General features: G+C 37.4%; 1 protein-coding gene across 4 annotated transcripts in view; it reads left to right on the forward strand.

Moving 5' to 3' along the window:
• LOC145989497 (uncharacterized) overlaps positions 1-13,470 on the forward strand; it is a 33,339-nt gene that overhangs the window by 2,533 nt on the left and 17,336 nt on the right. Inside the window, exon 1 of one of the 4 annotated variants that reach the window (XM_083124856.1) lies at positions 4,371-4,473. The exons of the other annotated variants lie outside the window; for them this stretch is intronic. The gene's annotated coding sequence lies outside the window, so the exon portion shown is untranslated. Of the gene's footprint in view, positions 1-4,370; positions 4,474-13,470 lie in introns of those variants that run through there. 4 annotated transcript variants of the gene reach the window in all.

The raw sequence follows: 13,470 nt of genomic DNA on the forward strand, positions 1-13,470 counted from the left end.
ATTTCATCAAAACAACGTTAATACACCTTCAGGAATCTTCCGCGAAGCAGATACGTAAGTATCAATGTCAAAAATTGACGAAACCAAAAAAATAGAGGTGTCTGAAGGATAGTAAATTTTTACCGTGTGTATGCAGTGTTGCAACCTTGTTCACTGAAAAATACCTACATTTTTTTTAAAAAAAATTTATAAACACCTCGGAATTTTTTCACGATGAAAAGTTCAATTTTCGACATAAAGAGTAATTATTAAACCATTGACGTTAGCCCCAAAAACCATCCACGGGTAGCCCCAAAAACCATTGACATTAGCCCAAAAATTCACGATAGCCCCACAAACCATCACGGGGATGAGGTATTCCTACTAGGTTAGGTTAGGCCTGTTGGGTTAGGTTCCATTCCTTTCGTTCAATTTAGCATATACGGACAACGGCACGTCATCTTATAGCGAAAAGACTGCATGTGTTGAAACACTGACTGCGGCGTTTACGTCATCTAACACATGGAACATTGTGGTCTCATGCAGAAAGCAAATGGCGGCAGCAGCAATAGCGCGTCAGAAAGAGATTTTCGTAGAAAACCATATGCATTCGCATTAAAATGGTTCAAAACTACATTACCGAACATCAACAACACTACAGAAAGTCATTTGCGTAAGTACTTTCTCCTGTAAATTTACGTCGGTGATGTTATAGTGGAACCACAAGCAAAAAAACCTGCGCAGAAGCACATCGCGCCGGCGGGTGCAAGAAAGAGCAGGGGGAAGCAACATTCGTGCTGGCTCACGTCAGCGTTGCCAGGCCTTTTGATTTCTCGGGAGAATTCCTTAATAAACTATTGCTATGAAACCTCCAACGGCCAGCTTAAAAACACGTTTCCTGCTCATCTTAGTTGAACACGAAGGAGAGATGTGGAGTGGAACTCCACTCAGCCGTGAAAAGTGCTGTTTGAACTGTGAAATTATGTCAAACGCTACTCAATTGTACTAGGACATTATTTTATTACTTGTACTACATTACTGTTTTAGATGGCTGTATTTTATCCCACCCTAAACTCTATTTCTATTTTAGTTATTTTACGTCGCTTTTGTGCCTCTACGGGTAAGTACGACAATATGGATGAATGAAAAACTGATGAAATGGATGAAGTGACGCAAACACAGTGAACCGTCCTTTCCTTACGAGGTAGAAACACTGACTTCTTAGCGTGGGCAAATTTTGTTATACATGTATGTGTTTGTGGGTGTGTGTGTGTGTATATATATATCTAGGATGGGTGGCACCCTAGCATAAGCGTTGCTATCTTGAATTATTTAGGAAGACATGCTGTCTAATTCACCAAATATATTTCACATACGTAATGCATTTTCTCATTATGGTGCAGGACGCGTGCCCACCCCTATCGATAGCTGTACACCGAACACCAGCAGAAGGCAAACTGATTTGTTATTGTTAGCATTCGACTTGAAAGATTGTGGAAAATCGCCGACAACGAAAGGCGGCACGTTAGCTTCATCTGTGAACACAACTTTCTACCATTTCCTGTCATAAAAATTCCTCGCGATAATAGAGGCATCGCAAACCCCTTGTGTCGGTGCTGAGAAAGGGCAAATTTGAGGGTCTTTCCACGCACCCTCTAACCGGAAAATGCGGAAGAGATGAAAGATGTTGGTCGGTTCCCTCGGGCGGTTTACTTTCTTTTGTTTGAAACCTTTCCACTCCTGAAATGGAGATCTTCGGTATATTTTCGCCAAAAACAGGGTGCTGGGTTTAGCACCATTGTTACAAAAGTATTTGTCACGTTTACACCGTAAACAATGCGCGTCACTCGCCTTCACCCCCCCCCCCCCCCAGTGCGCACTACTATGCCGCCCCTCCGCCCCCAAGAACGTCCTTCATCCGCTACTATTAGATCAACGGATTTTGTAGCAGATCTTCTGGTTTCCCAAGGAACAATCTCCCGAATTTTTCAAATCTTACCTGGCAACACTGCCCCGAACACCGATAACGGCAGGGAAGTTGCGCGAACGCTTTGGACGGAAGTTTTTTTCCCTTGTGGTCGAGCTATAGCACCGAATTGAAATGAGAAGTAAGCGACATGGCACTCCTGGCAACCCTGCGCTACCAGCTATTGCCCTTGCGTCAGCTGGGTTCATGTCGCTTACTTCTCATTTCAATTCGGTGCTAACATCACCGATGTGGGTTCTCAACCTTTTTGAGACCACCGCGCAGTAAATTTATTTCTTACAAGTCGATGCCCTGAACCCAAAAATATCATAAATACATTTCTGACCTTTAAAGTTTATATGGAAATTAATATGCACCCTTAATTAATATACAATATTAATATATCAACTATGGCATAATTATAAAGAGTAATAATAAATAGTTCAATTATGTGTAGACTTGCCGTCAAATATAAAATTAGATTTAAATTAGTCATCAACCCCTGGACAACGGATCTTTTGCAGCCTGGTGGTTGAGAAACACTGGCACTAAAACTGAAGTAGAAGCAAATAAGTCTGGCTGCAAATGGCAAAAAGTCTATTTAAGAAATATGGACTGGACATACAGTTTGAAATGAGACCTGAAACACTCTGCCTCCACTGAGGATTGAACCTCAGACCCCTTCTTATTACAAGGCAAAACCATTATTTTATTCCACTCCAGAGGCCCATTCATGATTATGAAAGAAACCTTCTATCAAAAAGCTGGCCTTTTTCCAACAACAGTACTTGCAATTTGTTCTCTGTGATTTACAGGCTGCATTATATCTTAATCTCTGGCGAAGTAGCTAAGGATCTTCTTAAGTATAGAGAACATTCAGACCAAAACAACACATGACAGTGGGGGTGAAACATCGAAGTGACAAGGGCCCCTTCAGTCTAAGAAAACAGCCACCACACATGCACAAACAAGTCCGAGGCGACATGATGAACACCATTGAAGGAGCATTCAGATTGAAGTCACAGCTGACAAGAGATAGTCTTTTTCAGTATAAAACAAAACAATTTGCCATGCATGCAAGAACAACAGACCAAAGCGGCACGGCACGATGCACGTCATGAGAAAACAGTATATTCCAAGCAGCATGCAAGTGACATGTTTAGCTCATTGTTGCATTTCAGTTCAAAAGGTTGAATGGATTAATGTGGGTCTGCTTTCAAGTGACACATGTCACTTGTTGCTTCGTTCTGAAAGTTCCCTGAGAAAATGGTACAGGCCAAGTGTTAAGCGACACTTGCAGCTTAAGTTGCTTTGGTTCGAAAGGTTTTGGAAATCGGCTCCGCCTCACCATCTCAGATTTTGATGAAATTTGGTACAGGAGTTGGTCTGAGGCCTAAATGAAATTATGCAAAATTTTAGCTCAGTATCTCCTATACTTTGCCCAAAATGCCCTCACCTTGAGACACGGCACTGGCAACGTTACCAGAAGGCATGTTTAGCTGCCTCCTGTGCAGCCATAAACGGTCTCAGAGGTCCAAAAATGACATCTCTTATACAACGTTTTGTGTAGATTTCAGAAATGAAGTCAATTTGACTCCAAGCTCTGTAGTTTTCTTGCAAATGTTGGCTAAAAATAGGAAAAAATTCACGGTGACATCTGGCTCAACAAACTTCACTGCCTTAAAGCCTGGAAAATAACAAGTCTACAGTTGCTGTATTTTGCAGTTTGATTTAGAGTTACATAGAGAGTACTAGATGAAAATCACAAGTTTCTCAATTTATTAATGTCCAACTTATTAAGGTGGAAAGATTGACCGGAAACTGAAAAAAAACACAAAAGCCGCCATGTTTGAAGCTCTGGATGGACATGATGGCAGTTAAATATTGTCCTTTAATGAGTTTCACTGAAAAGAGCAAAGAAAAATACCTTAATGAACAAAAATTCATCATGGTGACCTCCCCATTTTCTAAAAATAGAACACCTTGAAATACGACAATATTTGTTATTTCGGAGAACTACGTTTATTTTTTGGAAGCCCTCCTACGTTATCTAATCCAGTAGAGCAACTGTTACCTAAACTTTTATGGACAAACACTAGTCTGAATTTAAAAAATGAAGCCACTATGAGTGTTATGCCCTTGTCATTACATTGCAATTATTTGACATTATTGGAAATATTGCATATGTTCGTTTTTATAATTCACATTGCACTAGAATTATGTATCATTCAGTTAAAATATTGTGTTTGTTCATTTTTAATATTTAATATGATGTCACAGACAATCAGTATAAAATGGACAAAGAGATTAACCTTTATGTGCCAACCTTACAACTTGCATTTGTTGTGGGTAACCAAAAAATCTGTCAAAAATTGTAAGATGTAAATCGTGGAGTTTCAGAGAGAATGGTAAGGACAGCCAAGGAGTTCCACCAGAAAGATGGAGTTCTTGCCAAAGAGCTTGTTCAGAGTTTCTATCAGGATGAAGAGTACAGGAGGATGTGTCCAGGCATGAAGGATAAAGTAACTGTGAGTATAAATGGTGTCAAAATGGAAAAACAGAAACAGCTCTTGCTATGCAATTTGAATGAGCTGCATGTGCAATTTTGGAATAAATATCCTGATGTAGAAATTGGCATTACAAAGTTCTGTCAGCTTAGACCTGAATGGTGCATTACTGTTGGAGCAGCAGGGACACACAGTACCTGTGTGTGCATGATGCATCAGAATGTGAAACTCATACTTGCTGGAATATCACTGAAACCAGGAGAATACAAAACACTCATCAGCAGAATTGTTTGCAATATGGAGTCAAAGGAATGTATGTTATATCGTTGTGAAACAGTTATATCCTTGTGAAGCATGTCCAGGGCAAGATGAAGTTGTTGATTACCTTTGGCAGCTGCTTCAAGCTGAAAGCACAGATCCAGAAGATATAGTTGAATTTAAGCAGTAGTTCCACACAGACAGACACACACTGATGACAAATCAGCTGACAGTTGAGGAGTTTGTTGCTGATTTGAGGGCAAAAATTTACAACTTATCTGCACATCATTATATTGCTAAATATCAAGCAGGACATCTAAAGGGGTTAAAGGAACAACTGCAGCCAGGAGAATTGATCATACTCATGGCCATAAACATAGTTCTCCGAAATAACAAATATTGTCGTATTTCAAGGTGTTCTATTTTTAGAAAATGGGGAGGTCACCATGATGAATTTTTGCTCATTAAGGTATTTTTCTTTGCTCTTTTCAGTGAAACTCATTAAAGGACAATATTTAACTGCCATCATGTCCATCCAGAGCTTCAAACATGGCGTCTTTTGTGTTTTTTTCAGTTTCCGGTCAATCTTTCCACCTTAATAAGTTGGACATTAATAAATTGAGAAACTTGTGATTTTCATCTAGTACTCTCTATGTAACTCTAAATCAAACTGCAAAATACAGCAACCGTAGACTTGTTATTTTCCAGGCTGTTTGTTGAGCCAGATGTCACCGTGAATTTTTTCCTATTTTTAGCCAACATTTGCAAGAAAACTACAGAGCTTGGAGTCAAATTGACTTCATTTTTGAAATCTACACAAAACGTTGTATAAGAGATGTCATTTTTGGACCTCTGAGACCGTTTATGGCTGCACAGGAGGCAGCTAAACATGCCTTCTGGTAACGTTGCCAGTGCCGTGTCTCAAGGTGAGGGCATTTTGGGCAAAGTATAGGAGATACTGAGCTAAAATTTTGCATAATTTCATTTAGGCCTCAGACCATCTCCTGTACCAAATTTCATCAAAATCTGAGGTGGTGGTCAGTTGGCATGAAACGACCAATATACTTCTAAGGCTTGGTGTCCGAGTCACGTGTCGCTTTGGTCTCAAAGCTCCGTTAAACCGGACATATATACACATTCACATAATACGTATACTTCTGCATATATATTGTGAACAGTAAAGATTTTGAATGGTCCCGAAACGTCGATTATTTTGATAATAACATTTGTTTCATATTTTATGACATCAACATGTAAATTGAGAGACAAACGTGCAAAAGCTTGTCTTAAGTCCATTTCATGGTCAGATGTGCTCATCAGGACTGTAAGTTTAGTTTTAACCCTAGCTTACCCATGCTGTACAAGAAACCTACAAGACCGCTGGCTCACAAGCCCACACTTTTCTTTTATCACTGAAATTCAAGAAACCATTTTATTATTGAATCACTGCTTCCTTTGCTTATTACATATGTGCAATTAATTATAATAATTACAAAAATTACTATCATTTAAAAAAGATAACCAATTATTTCATGTGGCTCTCATATATTTTATCATTCACTAGAACTCACAAAATCCATAATATTTTTTCATTAATGCTATTTTGTTTGTAGAGGTGCAGTTGTTTATTAAATATAATAATTACAATAGTTAACATCATTACCAACCAATTGTACACTGTCACTGGCATGAGTGTCCCGAATGAGACACAGAGATGATGCCTGATATGCCCACCAAGTGCATTTTGCCTCCTATTTACATTACATGTATGTTTTTATGTGCAAAAGTAAAACAGTAATATTGAGAACATCCTAGGGAACAATGTAATTTATTTTCAAACAGTTGAAAAATCTAAAAAATAGAGGTGCAAGACCCCTTTGGTAAGCTAGTGTTAAAATTGTATCTGAACCACTATGCAATATGTGTCCACTGGGATTGCCCAATATCTGTCTCTTGGTTGCTACATCATGTAAATTATTTTAGCTAGTTGTAAAATATGTCACTACAAACCTGTAAACGCATAACAGTAACTTCAAATGACATAGGTTAGCGATAATTGGTAAAAAGCCAAAAAAGTGCAAGTGCTCCCCCTAATCATGGACGTCGGCAGATTTTTTCCATGGAGGGACAAGCAAGGTATTTTACCATGCTTTTACCATTTTACCCCGATAATAGTGTAGCCCCACAAAAAACACCTCTTGAATTTGAAATTATCGCATCCCCAGTATAATAATTAATGTAAATTATTATGACTGAAATCAAATTATACGTGTGAAAATGTACTTTGTGGTTGGTATTCATTCATTTTCTTAGAGGGAGATGTGGCCATCCTTGCCCTATTCCACACGTATGGACGTCTTGACGTATGGACGATATTATACCCTTAAAGAAAATGAAATATTTTCAAGCTGATGAAAGTTCAAAGCAACTACGTGGAAAGGGGGTGCAGAGTTGCAACCACAGGGGGCAGGGGTCATTGCCCCCCCAACCTTGGACAGAAATACATTTTAGGGGGCAAACATGGAAGTAAAGGAATGCAAGACTTGCAGAATCTAAGAGTAGCGGGCCAAAAGAAAGGATACTAGAGATTGAATTAGTTTTCACGTTTTTCTTGCATTAGTTCTTCCCGATGGCTAAGGGCTCCTGCAGGGGCACAGAGCTGCAATTGTCCCCTCGATTTCAAATTTTATACAAATAAAAATAGATTTCGCAAAACTTTCTTGCTCGCTTCGCTCACAATTTCTACTTTTCTTGCAGTTTTGTCAAGTTCAGAGCTGTAACAGTTGGGCTGAAAAGTTCGTAGGCTAACATAGTAAAAAATATTTTTTTGACAAAATTCGATTTTATTATTCAATATAGTAGCCTTCGAGGGCGATACAACGATTATAGCGGTCATACAATTTTTCGATGCCATTTTTATAGTACGATTTCTCTTTAGCCTCAAAATAGGCCTCAGTTTCGGCTATTACCTCTTCATCAGTGCTAAATTTCTTTCCAGCGAGCATTCTTTTAAGGTCTGCAAACAGGAAAAAGTCACTGGGGGCCAGATCTGGAGAATATGGTGGATGGGGAAGCAATTTTATTACGGTTGAATATCGCTAAACATTGCTCCGAATCATCAAAACGTTGTTGCTTTTGATCGATAGTGAGCACGCGCGGCACCCATTTTGCACACAGCTTTCCCATGTTCAAATATTCATGCACAATATGTCCAACACGTTCCTTTGATATTTTTAAAGTCTCAGCTATCTCGATCAACTTCACTTTACGATCATTTAAAATTATTTTGTGGACTTTTTTTATGTTTTCGTCGGTAACAGCCTCTTTGGGGCATCCACTGCGTGCATCGTCTTCGATGCTCATTTCGCCTCGTTTAAATTTAGCAAACCACTTCTCAACGGTTGATTTTCCTGGTGCAGAGTCCGAATAATGTTTATCAAGCCAAGCCTTGGCTTCAACAGTATTTTTTTCGCCAAAAAGCAATGCTTTATTAACACACGAAATTCTTTTTTATCCATTTTTTCACAATAACAAAAGCTGCTTCACACACAATGCTATATCTCACGAACTAATTATCCGGCAGCTGTGAAATTTATACACGTATCTTTTGAAGGTTAGTACTAAGTATGAATCACATGGATTTAATTCTAGTAACGCCATCTATGAGTCAGCCTACGAACTTTTCAGCCCAACTGTTAGCTAGGAGTTGGCGGGAGTTGGCCCTGGGCACCGAAGATCTAAATGAAAATAAAAATTGTAAAAGAGAATGCCATTGTGCTCCATGAAAATTTTTGTGACATATTAAATCATGTTGTTTTCATTTTGCAAAAATTTGGATCGGAAGATTTTCTTGCTCGCTTTGCTCGCAATTTCTTCTTTGTCATGTATTGTAAATTACCAGAGAGAAAAGTACTGCTGCTAAAGTGTTTCCTCTTAAATGCATGAACAATTGTGTGGAGGAAACTGAGCATGAGAGACAATTTATGATTTTTGCTGTTGGTTTGTTAGGGGCGGATGAATTGATTATATATATATATATATATATATATATACAGGGTGTTTAAAAATACATTTACAAACTTTGAGGGCTGGTTCCTCAAACCAAAACAAGAAAAAGGTTCATATAAACATATGTCCTTAGTTTCTCAGTTATTAATGAAAGTTTACGTTCAACGCATTTCAAGGTACAATCCACCATTTGCCCTTGCAGAGAAGAAGAAGCATGTGGTTTATGCATGATAGAGCTCCAGCACATATCAGTCACATTGTTTGAGATGTAATGGCTGATATCTACCATGACAGATGGATAGGTAGGAGAGCAACAGTTCCATGGCCTCCTTGTTCCCCCGACCTCAATGCTTTGGATTTCTATCTGTGGGGCTACCTAAAACAATAGTTTTATGCAGTTGACATTCCTAATGCAGAGACACTTAATCAACATGTCATGGAAGCCTGCAAAACCGTTCGACACCGTGTGGGAGTATGTGAAAGGGTGCACCAGTCCATGATCCGATGCATGTTTTGAAGCAAGGAGAGGTCATTTTGAACATTTTTATGAGTTTCTGAGTTGATGGGAGTTTCAGCACTTGTTAATAAGCTGACAGTGTCTAACAGATGTGTCATTATGTTGTTTCATTAATAACTGGGAGACTAAGGATTTTCGGACATATGTTTACATGAACTTTTTTCTTGTTTTTGTTTGAGAAAGCAGCCCTCAAAGTTTGTAAAAGTATTTCTGAAACACCCTGTATATATTTGGGGGTGGGTGTGTGTATATATACACACACCCATCAATGCGATAAAACTTAAGCAGTGAAAAAAAATTAGGTTTTTCTTTCCTGACTGAACTTTCATCAAGGCTATTGCCACCCCTAATCAGAGGGTCTGCGCACACCTATGTTGCTTAGAATGCATCCATTTCCCTGTTCTCTTTTAAGAAATGGAAAAGGTGCAGGAGCCAAAATTCTCAAATTCACTATTCTTCCGGTCTTATGGAAAATCTTTATTATCTCTCAGAATGACCAGATTTAATATTTTATTATTATTATCGTTTGATGGTATTTGCTTTGGAAGAGTATTTGTTGTAGTATTAGGGCTTGGGAAGAGTCTGTGTATCTGTATATTGTACTTGCATTTTTTTTAATCAGTTTGATTCCATTTTTTCTTCATGGTAGCAGGACCACAAACAGTTATCGGCTGTTATTCATGACATTTATCTTCCAGAACAAAGCTGTAAAGAAATCTCCAAGAATTTTATTACTTAATTAAAATATAAAAAGAGGGTGAGAAGGGCTACATCTTATATTTGCAGCTCATTAATCAGTGAGAATAAAATCTCCTGGACAACTGAAGTTAACAAGACATGACTAGTTCAGTGCTCACAATTTATTCAAAATGAAATAAAAATGTTCAAACTTAATAAAATTAGGTTAATCATTATTGATATTATTATTTACATGCTGGGTATTTTTTTTACCTGGTATGCATCTTGCTGCGTTAACAATAACAAGAAAACAAATTGCCAATGAAAATGTCATCAAAATATGTGTGAATGCAGTTGCCCACTACTTTGATCAACTCTTGTAACACAGGCTAGTATCCGTTATGCAATGTCAATGTAATTATCTGCATGCTAGAGAAATGTGCGTAAACTTAAGCAGAACGTTACGGATCTGTGCCATGCCTCGCCGTCTGCAGTCATGTGCTATCTCAACCCAGAGCCAAACTGAACACACCGTTTAACATACATTCCAATAACCCTTAACCTACAGAATTCTACCTTTGGGTCATTCCACGTCAAATCATCCAGGCCATGTCACCCACCATCTCCGATTTTGATGAAATTCAGTATACTTATAGAACTTTTGATGCTGATTACAAAAAGGACAATTTTTTTGAGATTGGTCAAGGGGTTCAGAAATTACGCGATTTTAAAAATCCCCCTGTACGCCACATGCGGCTCCACTTTGAATGACACGCAATAGGTTATAAATTATAGTATCTTCTCTCAGGTTTGCCGTAGAAACTTCAAGTTTGATTTCTTTTGCTCAGGATAGTGTAAGCTTTCATTTAAATAAGGTTTCTGATCAGTGTATCAATAATCATGTATTTTATGTATAGTTTCATGTATTTTTTTAGAAAAATAAATGAATAACTTCAAGAGCGAATTTCGTGCAATGCCCCCCTTCAATTTGACCCAAATTTTATATGCAGGTAACTGAGAGTGGGTACTAATGATTGATGGAAAAATTGGGATGGGCGGTTCAGAGACAGGGTGATAAAAAAATCATTTGCATTAAAAGTTAATCTTATTAAAAATACTTATGTATTTAGCACAAAGTCTGAAGTACAATATGTTTTGAGGTATAATATTCAAAATTTCTGTTCACTATGTGTGAAGGTAAGCATAGGCGTGACCTGGTGGGGGCAAAGGGAATCATTTTCCCTATCCAAAATTTATAGATTAATTAAAACCTACAAGTTAAATATATTTTGTGAACCTCCTGGCACTTGAGGAAGAAAAAAAAATAGATTAATTATTGTGATTTATCAAATGTATTTAGCAAATAATCTATTTTTATGGGACTGAAAACTTTGATTCTCTCAACCAAAGATAGTTCCCAAGTTACGCCCATGAAGATAGTACTGAAAAATACTTACTCGATTGTATTCTATGCATTGCCAAAATTTCATGCACTATAAATTGTGCCGTTCACATTTTCTTTTCCCAACTGTAAAAAAAATATATACCTGTACCTTCTCTGGATGCTACGTAAAAGGATTTTCTTGGAATTGCTGGCCTGTCAAGGAAGCTATGCTTTGTTGCATGCTAACTTCATCCTCGCTTTACTTCAATTTATATCTACTTGTATGTGAAAACTTCAGTGTTTTAGGTGGACTGTCGATCTAGGAAACAGTCATCGTTGAAGGAGTAGATCTTTGGATCTTGTTGAACTTGGAATGGAGGAGAAAGAAATAGGTGGAAGTGGAATCAATGACACCATATTCAAAATACCGTGGTCAGCATTCAAATGATTTCTTAATTAAAATCGTTCAAGCAAAGTTGATTCTGTGTTTCATCATTTATTTGCAGTAGTAATGTAAGCATATGAAGACATATTATGTACTAGAAATGCAATTTGTAATTTTTACACAAATCAAGGATCATTAACTGTAAGTTTCTTTTACAGTAACTGTAAAGTAACTCACAGTTACTTTCAAAGTACCAGTAACTGTAACTGAGTTACTTTTTAAATAAGTAACTGAAACTCGGATACTTATAAAAAGTAACTTACCGAACACTGTAAATAGCCTGTAGCCTAAGTTCAAAATAGTGCATATTTAATCTTCCTGGTGCTGTTGTATAGTACTTTGCAATCGCTGACACATTGTACTGCAGGTTGTTGTCATTTCACTTTACGTGATTAATAAGAAATGTATGCCTCTAATACTATTTCTATGGAATTGGTACTTCATTGCTGAACTTGTGACTTTATACTGTTGATGTCTGTACAAGTCTTCTAAGTGTTCCAACCACCCCATCACAAGGAGATTTTCTGTGGTATGTGGCATAAAAAGCTCCATTTGGAAAAACTTCAATCAGCACAGATGTGTATTATTAATTCTTACTTCATGTTACGTATCTCCATGAAAAGTAGCAAAAAAAAAATCCATATTGAGATAAAATGCACAAAAAGAAGAATGTTCTCGAAGAAAATTTGCTAAACTTGGGAATGCTAATGATGAGGATTATATTTTTTTAAAAAATTGAAGACAGTTGAAACTAACTTAGATACAGTGGAACCTCGATTTTACGTTGTTCAGGGGACCAAGCTGAAAAAATCTTGATTGCGAGAAAATGTAAAACCGAGGAAAATTTCTAAGCAATTTTCTATGTTGGGACCACCAAGATTGAATGTAAAATGCAGGAAAATGTAAAATCGAGGAACTTGAAATCTGGATTCCACTGCAATTATTATTTGTAGGTTTTAATTAATCTATAAATTTTGGAGGGGGGAAATGCTTCCCTTTGTCCCCACCAGGTTACGCCTATGCTTACCTTCACACATAGTTAACAGAAATTTTGAATATTATACCTCAAAACATATTGTACTTCAGACTTTGTGCTAAATACATAAGTATTTTTAATAAGATTAACTTTTAATGCAAATGATTTTTTTATCACCCTGTCTCTGAACCGCCCATCCCAATTTTTCCATCAATCATTAGTACCCACTCTCAGTTACCTGCATATAAAATTTGGGTCAAATTGAAGGGGGGGCATTGCACGAAATTCGCTCAAGAAGTTAGTCATTTATTTTTCTAAAAAAATACATGAAACTATACATAAAATACATGATTATTGATACACTGATCAGAAACCTTATTTAAATGAAAGCTTACACTATCCTGAGCAAAAGAAATCAAACTTGAAGTTTCTACGGCAAACCTGAGAGAAGATACTATAATTTATAGCCTAATGCGTGTCATTCAAAGTAGAGCCGCATGTGGCGTACAGGGAGATTTTTAAAATCGTGTAATTTCTGAACCCCTTGACCAATCTCAAAAAAATTGTCCTTTTTGTAATCAGCATCAAAAGTTCTATAAGTATACTGAATTTCATCAAAATCGGAGATGGTGGGTGACATTTTCACAAAATTCTGGATGATTTGACATGGAATGACCCCTTTTATACTTATTGGGCACAACCTCTCCCATTGGAAATGTTTCAAGTGTTCAATTTTCAGACAAGCTGCAATT

Source organism: Lepisma saccharinum, chromosome 6 (assembly GCF_977018435.1).
Source record: "Lepisma saccharinum chromosome 6, izLepSacc3.1, whole genome shotgun sequence".
NCBI lineage: Eukaryota > Metazoa > Arthropoda > Insecta > Zygentoma > Lepismatidae > Lepisma > Lepisma saccharinum.